This window comes from Indicator indicator, chromosome Z (genome assembly GCF_027791375.1).
Source record: "Indicator indicator isolate 239-I01 chromosome Z, UM_Iind_1.1, whole genome shotgun sequence".
In the NCBI taxonomy this organism is placed as follows: domain Eukaryota; kingdom Metazoa; phylum Chordata; class Aves; order Piciformes; family Indicatoridae; genus Indicator; species Indicator indicator.
Window position 1 is genome coordinate 40,083,168 of NC_072053.1, and position 13,629 is coordinate 40,096,796.

Below are 13,629 nucleotides of genomic sequence, written 5' to 3' on the forward strand. Positions count from 1 at the left end.
TGGTTTGTTTGTTTGTGGGGTTTTTTGCCTTTTTTTTCCCTGTTTGTAGTTGTTTGTTTTGTGTGTGTGTGTGTATTTAACTAATATTTTTCTCCTCATGCTGCATTTCTTAATGACAGGCACTCTGTCTCAGGTCACCCACAGAGATGCTGTCAGTAAACTCTGCTTTGGAGCAATAGCAAGTAACACTGTACCACAGCTGAGGAAGGGAAACAATGGACTGTGTCAGTGAAAATTAAAATACAGTACATGCATTTATTCCCTGATCTGAGAATACAAATCTTTGTGTACTGATGGAATTTCTGATGATTTTCTTCTTTGATTATTTTTATGCACATTTCAGGAAATGGTTCATTTGTGTAGCCAGTGTCCATTAAATGAAGCATATAATATGGCTAGGAGTTCTCTTGATTAAACTCAGCATATACACCCAAGTTAACAGTAATATGACTCTACTAAAAATATGCATGTTTCTCATGCCATCATTGTTCAAAGTGCCAGGAAAATGTGATTCACATGCAAGTATATTAAAGTGGAAAAATAATCAAAGCTCTTTTAAGTCTTTTTGGTTTTACTCAGTTTCTAGAGATTCAAGCCATTTAAAAAAATATGCACTCTCTTTGCAATTCTGCTGCCAAAAGAGAAAAGCTAGTTCATCCTAAAATATAACCTTATAATGTGGTTGCTGTATATTCAGCTTTTATATTACTCAGTACTGTTTGAAGTGTTTCCAAGGTGACATCTAACACACCCTGGCTTAGTAAAGTATTTAATTAGTTTAATGACTAACAAAGATGATGAGGGGTGAAAAATTCTCTCTGGGTCAAGTCAGGAGAAAAACTTACTTTGAACTATATCTGACGTGTTTTAAGAAAACTGCTCTTTCAATAGACAGACTTCATCATGACTACTTGACTATTTTCTCTATCTTGGTATTTTTCTTCTAAAGGAAGTAGTAATTTTTTAAGATCTATTTGTTAGGGAGATGCTACTTGTTACAGTATTTGTCTTGGTTGTGTTTGGTTGTGTGGGGTTTTTTTGTTTGTTTTTGTTTGTTTTTCTTCTGAATAGATAACGATCTGTGGTTCAGGTTGGAAAGACATTGCTTGTCTTTTTGTTTTAGGTATACAGATCACAAGAAATGGTGTGTAAGCTTTTGTTTTCTTTATAGATGATTGTAAGAATTGCCAGGGCCTCAATAGGTGGCACTCTTACCTCTGAGCTGTACTCGTGTCAAGGAGAGAAACAGAATGCAAAAAAAACCCAAACGAGGTATATATTAAAAAGTGAATAGTGTAGAGCATAGCTGATCCAATTCTGAAATTAGTTGCTGTTTTTCCTTTGTGACATTCTCTCCGATGTCTTGAAAGGTGTAGTTCTGTGACCATTTTCTAAGTGAGAAGCCAGCAAAAAACATATAAATATATCTATGAGTGTTTGTATTCAAAGACAATACAGGAGAAGGCATGTCTCATGTCCTGCAGCTTCTCAGGGTCCCACTACTACCCACCAAATCCACAGTGGAGCTGGTCACACCAGGTGCAAGCATATGCTCTCAAGAACTCTGTTCTTCTGCTCTGATCACTGCTGGAAAAGTAATTCCACAACCTGGTAATGGAGACAATTATTAGCTTACTTTCTGTCATTGTGCCAAGAAGTGTCAAAACATATTCCAGTTTTGTAGCATTAGGGTTGGTTAAGGTTCAGAAAAATCAGGCTTTGGTGTGTTTATCATAGAAGAAAATTTCCTATTTGGATTATGCCCTAGCTTTCTGGTTGTTATATGATATTTCAAGAGATGTTTCATAAGGTTTGGAGGTTAGGAAACATTGACTAGCCATTGACAATACTCTATATTACTATTTATAACCAGGAGTCAGGAGATCTGGTTTCTCTTGTGTATGTACCACAAGCTTGGCAGGTTATTCAGCTTCTTTATCTTTGAATCTATATTAGAAAATGGGTATAATAATCCCATTACCATGTCTTGTTTATACTCACCTTCCTGATGTGAGTTGAGCATTCATGCGTTTTTGAAATGCTTAGAGACCCTCAAAAGTGCAAATCCCTGTTTTATTATTCAATCTATTCAATCTGAGGATCAGATGGCATATGGTTTCCATGTTGAAACCTGCCATAGAAGGCATTCAGATGATATTTGGTTAAACTATTAAGTCACACAGAGTTTTTATTTAAAAAAAAGAAAAAAAAAGGCTTCCCCTTCTCAAATCTAAACCTGTCATCCAAACACAGGAAATTATTTTGTTTCTGAACAAAAGCCCACAGACATTTCTCTGCTGAAATTTATACAAAAAAAACATCAGAGACTTGGTTCATCCAGTCATTTTTACTGCATTTTAATATTGCTATTCTTTAATACAGTTCAAGGGTTAGTAGACCTGTTAGGAAGTATGAGCCAAAGCTTTCACATGCAAGTTGCAGACTGTGGTTGAAATACATCCTGATATGCTTAAATAAATAAACAGATGGAGATATGCCTGCTGATTTCATGGCATTTGACATAGTGCATATTTGTCTCCTAGTAGAAATTTTTCAAATATTTATTAAATTTCAACTGCAGCACATACTGTACACACTCTTTTTTTCAGCAGCCACCCCCACTGAAGCTTCGGAAGAAGGAACACTATGTAATTCTCAGGAGGCTGTAGTGCACTACACACTTGCCTTGCCAATTTCTTATAGTGGATGTTTTTCTAAAACCTTTGAACTGCAACTTCATTCTAACAAGAGGGAAAATATCCTGTTTAATCAATGCGACATGGTGGGGTGTGAATAAGTGCATATTTACTATCAAAGCTACTTGTCCTAAATGAACATCCTCTAGTATAATTCCAACAGTGGAATGCAATTTTATTATAACATGTTACTTTTTGTCAAAAAATTTGCATAAGTTTAATTAAATGAACAGGGCAAGCTCTGAGTGGTGAATTTTGCTGTTTTACACTTTAACCAATTAGATCATCCAGTTTTTCAGACATTCTTTATCTTGAAGAGTAAATGGCTGCATAATGTTAGGTTGATTTTTTTCTCCATTTTAGCAGAAAAACAGAAGTAGCGGTAAGCAGAAAATTAAATAATTGTGTAAATAATTAGAAGGATCATTTGCTTGCCATAATGCTAATAATTAAAACAACATCAAAACAACTGGATTATGGCATAAGAAACACTGCCCAAACAAGAAATCTTACTGCTCATGAAAAGACTTGTTTCTGCATCCCTGGGAGATGTTTAAGCCTTGATGGTTATTTTTAGCAGCCTAAAATGTGGTATCAACTACTAAATGCTAAGGCAGAAATGTACAGAAGAGATATTTTCCAATTTTGCTGTTAGGGTTTGTGAGATGCTCTTTGTTTCTCCTCTGTGTGTGTTTGTGTGGTTGTCTTCTGTAGCTGTGCAGCAAATCTCTTCTGGTAAACTCAGAAGAGGACTGAAGATGAGTTTTGAAAACTATCTCTGACTTTCTGGTAAAATGTGCAAGCTAGCAAGGGGAATTAGATGAAAGCTAAGATAGAACTGGGATCCTATCAATTCCTTTAAAGAAGTATTTATAATTGAAAACTGAAACTGCAGTATGTGCTACTTAAAGAGTACTGAGTGCACGCTGTGAAATCTTGCTGTTTAGAAATCACTCTTCAGAAATGTTTTGCGACTGGGGACAAAAGTATTTCATCCATGTATGAAAAATTACAGAAATTCAGTAATGTTCTGATACCAAAAAAGAAGGGTGCACCCTAAAACAGGATGAATGGAAACTAGTAGTTTACCATTAACCTGCATTCACAAAATGGACAGTTCTTTTCTATTACAAGTATCAGCAGGGGAAGTTCTTTGGTTTGTTTAAGATACTTTTCTAACCTACGGAAAGGTACAACTCCTGCTTTATTTAAGCAATGCAGAGTACTCTGGTCTGTGGATATGCTTTGAGGATGAGTGTCTGAAGAAAGTTAACTGTGCCTTTTCATCATTCTCAAATGTCTGTGGGAGAAATTACATGTCTGGGACAAGAACGTGGGTGAGTCAGTGACATAGGAGTTTAGCAAAGCTCTGGAGACCTGAATTTCTGGTGCTCTAAAGTAAAGTTTTCCCTTTGTAACTTACCTTCCAGTGTTTTTATGAACTGTAAAAGCCACAAAAAAAATTACCTTTGCTTTTTCATTGGATTTCTTAGATAAATTAGATAAATTTTGCAAACAAACAATACTGTGGACAAGGGATTCTCATCTTCAACAGAATATATATGTAAGAAAATGTAAAACCTAAGAAACTATTCCCACTGAACAGCAGTTGTGCTCCATTCTCACATTCTAGTCCTATTGTCATACATCCTTCTCAGTTTACTCTGCTGTTTGTGTGTTTGTCGCAAGCATGTACACCTAGGGAAAAGATGCAGCTTTGGGAGCAGTTTTAAATGTGGCTTCCAATACTTTTCAAAATTGCTTAACTCCCTTCTCCATTCAGTAAGGGAAGAAGTTAAAAAATTTAGGTTCTATGGTCTCTCCATTGTCTGTCATTAAGAAGTCATTTGTGTCTTTTCAGCACTTAGTTGTGATACTCTGAGTTTCAGCAGGCACAAAGAAATCATTGCACCCTTCAGAATTATTTTTGGCTGACCTTCTTAAATCTATTGTATAGTAGAACTTATTTCTCTTATACACTGCTCTACTCCCTTATTGTTGAATGTATACCTGTTGAGTGTTTAGCTTCCTTGCCCCTAAAACTGTTTGTTTTTTGTTTTGTTTTGTTTTGTTTTGTTTTTTAAAATACCATTTATAAAATCATACTTCAATGCTTGTTTTTTGAGATCCATCAGTGGGTTTGTCTTCCAGGATACAGGAGTCTCTAAAGGCTAGTTAAAGCATGTGCTGTCCTAGTTTAATGATAATTGTCCTCTGGGTTAGAATATGAATTCACTATAATTTCCAAAAGCGGGAGGCATTAAAAGTGACAGTCTAGGAACTTGATTTTATTTGGTCCCTAAGTTGATGAGTTCAGATTTCTATGTGTATTCCTTCGGAGAAGAAAGAGAGAGAGAGAAAGAAACAACCTGTAAAATACACTTGTGATATAACAACTGTCTTTTCAGCTATGTAATTATATAATTCCTTACTGTTATGCGTAATACTCGCACCACCACTGGCATTCTGAATGGTTTTGCTGCTTATTAACGTGTATCTGTATCTCTACTGTTCCCATTTTATTGCACTTTGTGTCGAGGTTTCTGTTTCTACTTGTTTTTCAAACATTAAAAGGCATAAATTCAATACATGCTACATGTGGTTTCCTCACCTTTGTCTGCATTTAGGGCACTTCTCTCATGTAGGAGCATTTGGAAAGAGAAAGAGTTCAATCCAAAATCCATTGATAACAACTGGAAAACAGTTGCACCATGGAAGCAAGCTGAACATTTGAAGGCTTTTATTTTTACATGTTACTGTTATTTTACTTGTGTTCTCAAAATAGGAAAAATTAGAATACGTTTTAGGGAATTAGAATGTATTTTAGCATCTTGGAATAAAACAACTTTTAAAATACATAGGCTCAGCACTCCTTTGGGAACACATTATTGCAATAGGCATTTTTTCCTCCATCTTTCTGCAGTGCATCCCAGTGGGAAAAAACAAATATGCAAAATTTTATTTTCAGTGCCTGCTCTAAGTAATCAGATGGTGGTAGCTGCTTTCCTGTTTGTTCTGTGGTGCTTTATAGTCCAGAAAATTACTTACTGTACATGCTCTGGCATCTTTTACATAAGATTGCAGAAGATTTCTTTGACATTACTGACTCGCTGCAGTGAAATCCTTTGATGTGGAGGTATCAGTTATCTCCACACTATGTTTATGGAGAAGGTTGAGCTTAGAAGTAGCGACTGAGAAAACAAGTCGTTCTTCCAAGATTATTAAACACCTTTCTGACATGACTGAAATCTTTAGTTGTGCTTGCTGTTTCCTTACATTACAGGTATTTTGATCAGATTTTGATCTTTAGATTCTCTAAGAAGAGAGTTGCTGGTTGCTCTGGATCCTTGCTTGCTATTCTTTTCTGTCATATTCTGCATTTAGCAGATTATGATTATTTCACTTCATATTTTCCCTCTTGTAAATGTATTAGGTTTTCTAAAAAACTCCAAAGACTGAGCAAGTAGCAATAGTTCAAATTTGTATCTACTATGACTTTCAACTACATGCTACTACCTTTATTAGCATTTCAAGCATAGCAAAGATACAGCAAAGTTAATTCTGAGTCTGAAGACATTTCCCGCCATCATCTAGATTGTCACAGTTAAATGCTATAGCAGTACACAATCTACTTCTAGGGGTGGCCAGAAGTTCAGACTGATCACGTCCCTGAGCAACTTGATCTCATTACAACTGTTTTGAGCAAAATGATGGTCTAGATAACCTCTGGAAGTCTGTTCCAGTCTAAATAATCCTGTTTGTTTGTGGTTTTTTTGTTTGTTTGGTTGGTTTTGGTAATTTTTTTTTGTTTGGTTATTTTTTCCTTTTTTTGGTGTTTTTTGTTTGTTTCTTTTCTAGGTAGAATGAAATTAAAACAGTTTTTTCAGGTTTTCAGTTGTCTGCTGATGATACAGGAGCAACAGTGAAATTAAATTTATTGAACCCGTGGTCAGAAGAGTCTAGATCCCAAAATATAGTAACTACATGACTATAAATTTGTGATATATCTTACATCATGCGCAGACAAACTAAAACTGATCCAACCTGGCAGATGCAGTCTACAAGATACAGTACAACGATGTGAAGCATTTAAAATGGTACTTTCAAGAAAGAACCTTTTTCTCTTGAAAGAAGGACTGCATTAGTGCATTTAGTGGTGCACACCTCTAAATACACATTCTGTCTATATGACTGCTTCAACCTGTGATCTGTCTTGCAGTCTGGGTAGTTCATAGAAGCTATGGACACCTAAAGTTTTCTTCCAACAGAAAGTTAGATGGCAGATAAATGTGCTACAACAAAGTCCATTTGGGAGTCTTGAAACTGAACTCCTGTGATAGGCATCTTCAGGCTGCTCCCTTGGTAAAGCAGATGTTGCCAAGTTAAGTGCAAATCAGTACAGTTACTGCATTTTTGTAGAAAACTAGAAAGAATTTTATACCTGCATATAAACCAGATGGCTAAGCGCACAGGTCACAGTTCACTTGAGAGTTTCCTAACAGCTTCTGGGAAGACTAGGTTTGTGCTTTATAGCCCTCTTCAGCTGCAGGCAAAAGTATAGCGTGGATGGGGTACATGAAGAGCAGGATCGAAAATCCAATGATGAGGATAAATCTCTTGGAAGATGCAAATTAGGAAAACAGGTCCTGCCTTTCAGAACTAAGTCAGCTACAATGAAGAGAGTTATTTGGGGAAAACCAATTACTTAATGCAAACTGTACGTAAAATTTAATTTTCCTTCGGGTATAAGACTATCAGAAATTTTCTCCTCCAGAAGTTACTTAAACCATTGAAAATCTTTCCCTGGAAGACACCTTTGAATTTTATTGGATACTTAGGTGCAAGACACCTTGGAAAATGCTGCAAACCACCGGCCTTACCACATTTATAGGTCAGTCATCAATCACAGTTTATTTTCCTGCCATTTCTATCCTCTTGTCACACTCAAATTCCCTTTGTGACAAGGAGGAGGGATAGTTTGGAAAAATCTACTCAAGACCCAGAATTCCCTGTCAATCCTGAGAACATTCCTCAGCAACGGAACTGTTTATGAAGTAATTCTTAAGAGCAGTAGCAGCAACTGGGTAAGGGCAAATAACACCCCTCACAGCTATTGTACCACTGGCAATAACTACTATACTTGCAATGGCCTGAAAATTGTGCCTAGGGCTTCTTGGTCACAGTTGCAAGCCTCTTGCTTATCTTATAGCCAATACGGTGACATCTTTGTTCAAAAGCAACTGAACAAATAAAACCAGTTTTCTATGGCCATTGTGAAACTAAGGGAGGACTTAGTGAAATAGATGAAGAGAACAAAGGCAGAGGACAGTGAGGTATTAGATAGAAACATAAAACTCCACAGCTTTTTAAAGTCCTCCTCTTAAAGAAATATTGACTGAAGTCACATGGAAGGCTTCTTCTTAACTATGTTTTTAAAAGCTTTCATAAATATCACAATAAGTGAAATTCATTGCTAGTTAAACCCTAACACCAGCATAAGCTTATTTCTTATTCGGATGACTGAGCTGAAGCAGAGAAGCAGCACTGGAGAAGCACAGGATTTATACTGCAAAATTTGAAATCTCTTTCTGCATGAACTAATAAAGGACGTTCTCCATATTCTATTCTAATGGACAATAAAGTGTAAGACCAGACAGAAAAATAAGGTTGTCAGAAACATGGAATACATTAGGAACTTATACACTACAGTCAGTTACCACAGCAGCATTTTACTTTATGGTACAAACTTTTCTTGTAAATTGCAGTGTGCCAAAAATCTTCCAATGAGGGAATAGGCTGTCAAATCTCATTTCAAGCTACAAAGAAATTTTTCCATTACCCACCACTATTTTCACATTTAATAAGTTGCATACTAGCGTTTGGCTGAAAAGCACAAATGTACATTGTGAAAGGGAGCATAAAAAGGCCCTAAAGGCCTTTGTGTCCGTGGCTTCTCTGCCAGAAGAATTCAAGGAAACCTTTAGGCTGCTTTAATTTGTGCTCCTTGGCAAAATACGGATCGTGTTTGATACTGAATTGGTGTGTTTGGTTTCACCTCAAACACTTCTTACAGTAGCCTACATTGAGTCTGTAGCTGTGGCTGGACACAAGAACTCCTATAGGATGTTGGGTTTTCTGCCTTTTTTTTCATGAGAAAAGGAATGGCATTCGTCATGACACCTGGCCATCTAGTGATTGGCATAGGCACAATTAAATGCTGCCATGCTTGTTGGCAGTAGCAACATCTGAGTTCAACACTAAGAGGATTTTCAGGAAAGAATAAACATGTTTTGCCATGGATAGCATGATCACACTGTTGGATTCTGTCGGATTCTGTCTAGTTATCGAAATTGTTTTCCAACAGATTTTTGGAAGACAATCACCACAGTGACTTTCATCACTAAAACCCTAAAGAACTAGATATGTTTTAATAGTAGAAGATCTGTTCGAGAGATGTCATAAGAACTGAGGTTAATCAAGGTACTTGGACTAGCAGCTTTTCTGTTTAAAGAGAAAAAAATAGCAGGAAAGGGCCCTTGAGCTCATATTTCAGTATTACTTCAAATACTTGCCTGCTTGCTATGCCATTGCTTGAGTTGACTCACCTGCAGAAATACATGTTCCTGTGAGATTTTTCATAGCTCCACAAGCAATTGAAGAAAGGCTTTCTTCAATAATGTCAGGTGTACCTTTAGTTTTTCTAGGATTTTGAGGCTTATACCATTCAGGGCTTTATTAGGTACTATAAAAGTTTATAAAAAATAGGGTTATGAGAACATCCGTTTCAAAATCACATTGATATCTGCAGGATACTACAATTTTTGGCTTCCATGGTAAAATATGAAGGAAAGAAAACATGAAACAGGAAGCAAAAATAGTGTTGGGATTCAGATTTCAAAGGACTCACTGCACGGCTGCCTTGGCCATTTGTAGGTATACAGAAGAGAATTCACAGAATCACAGAATGTTAGGGGCTGGAAGGGACTTCAAAAGATCATCTAGTCCAACCCCCTTGGCAGAACAAGATCACATAGACTACATCACATGGGAATGCTTGCAGGAGGATTTTGAATGTCTCCAAAGATGGAGATTCCACAGCCCCCCTGGGCAGCCTGTTCCAGTGCTCTATCACCCTCACAGTGAAAAGGGTTTTCTTTATGTTTACATGGAACCATCTATGCTTCAGCTTGCCCCTTGTCCTATCATTGGACATCCCCAAGAAGAACCTGACTCCATCCTCCTGACACTCCCCCTTTACATAGTTATGAACATTAATGAGGTCACCCTACAGTCTCCTCTTCTCCAAGTTAAAGAGAACGCAGCTGCCTCAGCCATTTCTCATAAGGGAGATGTTCCACTCTCTTCATGATCTTTGGGGCTGTGTGCTGGGCTCTTTCAACCAGTTCCCTGTCCTTGAACTGTGGGGCCAAGAAATGGGCACAATATTCCAGATGCAGCCTCACCAGGACAAAGTAGAGCAGGAGGAGAATCTCTCTCAGCCCACTAGCCACACCCCTCCTAATACACCTCAGGACACCATTGGCCTTCTTGGCCACAAGGGCACACTGCTGGCTTGCGGTCATCCTACTGTCCATCAGGACCCTCAGGTCCCTTTCCCCTGTGCTGCTTTCCAGCAGGTCAGTCCCCATCCTGTACTGATACCTGGGGTTGTTCTTTCCCAGGTGCAAGACCTTACACTTGTCCTTGTTGTGTTTCATTAAATTTCTCCCCACCCAACTCTCCAGCCTGTCCAGGTGTTGCTGAATGGCAGCACAGCCTTCGGGTGTGTCAGCCACTCCTCCCAGTTTGGTGTCATCAGCAAACTTGCTGACAGTGCACTCTGTTTCCTCATCCAGGTCACTGATGAATGTCTTGAATTGTACTGTTCCTAGTACTGGTCCCTGAAGGACTCCAGTAGATACAGGCCTGCATCTCCCATTGACTATAATGTTTGGTATTCTGTTCTGCTGCACAAGATCCTGAGCTCCATTGTCTCATGATCACTGCAGCCAAGGCTGCCCTCAACCCTCACCGCTTTAACCAGACCCTCCTTGTTAGTGAGTATGAGATCCAGCAGCCCTCCTCTCCTTGTTGACTCATCCAATATTTGCATCAAAAAATTATCATTAATGCACTGGAGGAACCTCCTGGACTGTGGATGGCTGGCTGAGAAGGCCTTCCCACAAATATCTGGGTAGTTAAAATCCCCCAGAGAACCAGCACCTGTAATTGTGGGGCTGCTATCAGCTGTCTGTCGAAGGCCTCATCAACTTCCTCGTCCTGATCAGGCGGCCTGTAACAGACACCCACAACAGTATTACCCATGCTAGCCTGCTCCACAAACTCTCGACTTGCTCCTCATATGTCTCTGGACAGAACTAGAACTCAATATATTCAAATTGCTCCACAGGACAGGGGCAGGATACAGGGACCCCTTTGACCTGAGTGCTATCTGCCAGGTGCTCCCATTTCTGTTGAAGGGACAGCACAGCCTGTCTCCACCAGTCCATCTCCATCTCACACTCACTTATAGCTCTCAACATTTTGACCTCTTCTTTCAGCTCTGCCACCAGGCTGAGCAGATCATTTACCTGCTCCTACCAAACACAAATACAAGTATCTTAATTGAAAGGTTTGGGTAAGAATGATATGCTGAATGTTACAATTTAGCAGATATGTCATGAGCTACCAAAAAGATGAATCTGTGTACCATCCCTGAAAAAACGATGGAGTGGTTCATTCTGGTGGTCATCTCCAGGCATGTGGAAGAGAAAGTTATCAGGAGTAATCAGCATGGATTTACCAAGGGGAAATCATGCTTGACTAATCTGGTAGCATTCTAAGATGTTATAACTGAATGGGTAGATGCAGGGAGACCAGTGGTGTAGTCTACCCTGACTTTAGCAAGGCTTTTGACCCTTTTGTCTTGCATAACAGCCTGTTCAACATCTTCATGAATGACATTGATTAGGCAACAGAATGTCTGCTCAGCAAGTTTGCTTGCAAAACTGGGAGGCTTGGTTGATAAACCTGAAGGCTGTGTGACCATTCAGTGAGACCTGGACAGACTGGAGAGCTGGGCTGTGAGGAACCTAGTCAGGTTTAACAAGGATAAGTGCAGAGTCCTGCATCTGGGAAGGAATAATACCATTCACCAGTACAGGATGGGAGGTGATCTGCTAGAGAGCAGCCCTGTGGAGGAGGACCTGGGAATACTGGTGGATAATGTTATCCTTGGGACAGCAATGTGCCCTTGTGGCCAAGAAGGCCCATTTGTAGTGAAGGCATCACATGCCCAGAATTATGGCCCCAGATACCAGCTAACTTGTCCCAACATGTTCTGATAAGTCCCCCCTTCCACCTTCCTTTCAGGAAAGGAGGACAAAAGGCTCAGACGCCAGCCTGTCTCCTAAGGGATAAACAACTGCAGGCACCCATCTCAATGGCATGCTCATGCTCTGTCCATCTAAGGGCATGTGATGGTTTGAAGCTTTTTAATTTTTTAATTCTTTTTAATTTTTCCTTGCAAAGTTCAAGACAGAGAAAGTGAAAGAGTGTAAATAAGTCACTATTGGGTGTAAGAAAGCAAAATACTGATTGTTCTAAACACTTCCATTGGATAGATAGAAATGTTTAAGAACTATTACCCAAAACAAAGAGGGGCACTCTGCACATTCTGCGTTCTGCAGTGGGGGCAGTTGCTGGGCTGTCTGGCTGCTGTTTTCTTCTTCTTCTCTTCTGGCTGAAGATAACACGTACTGACCTTGGCAGCTAAGTTAACAACTTTCTGCTCTAACTAACTCTGCTTTCTGTCCAAGGGAGGTCTGGGGGGAAGCTCCTGGGAGAGGGAGGCCCCTTTGGGAAGGGTCCCCTTTGGGGGGAAGCGAAGGGAGCTTGGTTGTGCTTTTCTGTTGATTGTATGTATATATTTGTAAATGTTGTGAATTTTGTATATTTCTACATATTCATTGCATTTCATCATAGATTGTAGATTCTGCTTTGTAAATACAGCTTTCATTTGCTTCCAGACTGGGCTAGCCTGGTTATTGTCATTGGGGGGGGGGGAATTTCAGCTCACACTGACACACATTTTTTTATTTTAAAAGGAGCCCGCGTCTCTGTGTTGCCCAGGCTACGCTGCAGTGGCTATTCACAGGCGCAATCCCGCTACTGACCGGCATGATCTAGCTTCACCTTTTCTATAGGTGGAAGCAGGTTGTTGGCAAGTGTGCCCATTGGCTAGCTCCAGCCTTGAGAATCTATAAGTATTACTCCATTTGTCTACTGCTTTGCTCTTTCCTTTTGCTTTCACTCGTTATGTAACTCGCAATGTGTAAGCTGTAAGTCTTCTCACACTCAAGCATACTGGAAGCCTCTGCGAATATGGAAGCCAGCCCACCGAGATACTCGAGACCCACAAAGGATTACCCCTTCGCTGATAGAATATCAGCGTCGTACGCCCAAGACAGGGTGAAATCAAGCCCAGTCGAAAGGACTGAGGAAGCCCTGAGAGAGGGAAAGCTAAAACCCATAAAGGGGAAAGACTGGCCCAAGCCTGGCAGTCCAGAAATGCTGCAAGCTAATTAAGCAGCCATAAGCAACCATAAGCAGAAACGCATCTTGCATAGCCCCTGCTGTCCGCAGGAGAGAAAGGGAGCCACCCACTGTAGCCGCTCCACAGCCCGTACCAAGGTGAATCACCCGGGATTTCCCTGAGGGAAAGAGACAGCAAAAGATAGCCTCCCCATTGAAGTCAAAGGCAACGACTGTACCATTATAATTTAAATGGAAAGCAGTCGCCGAGAGAGTCAGCAGTCAGCTCACAGCTCGAGCTGAGATGAGGGGGAAGCATCGCTTCACCGCACCCCCCCACCAAAACCCGCCTATGGGAACCGCCCTTGATCGTGAGGGCTGACCACCGAAAGGACCAGGC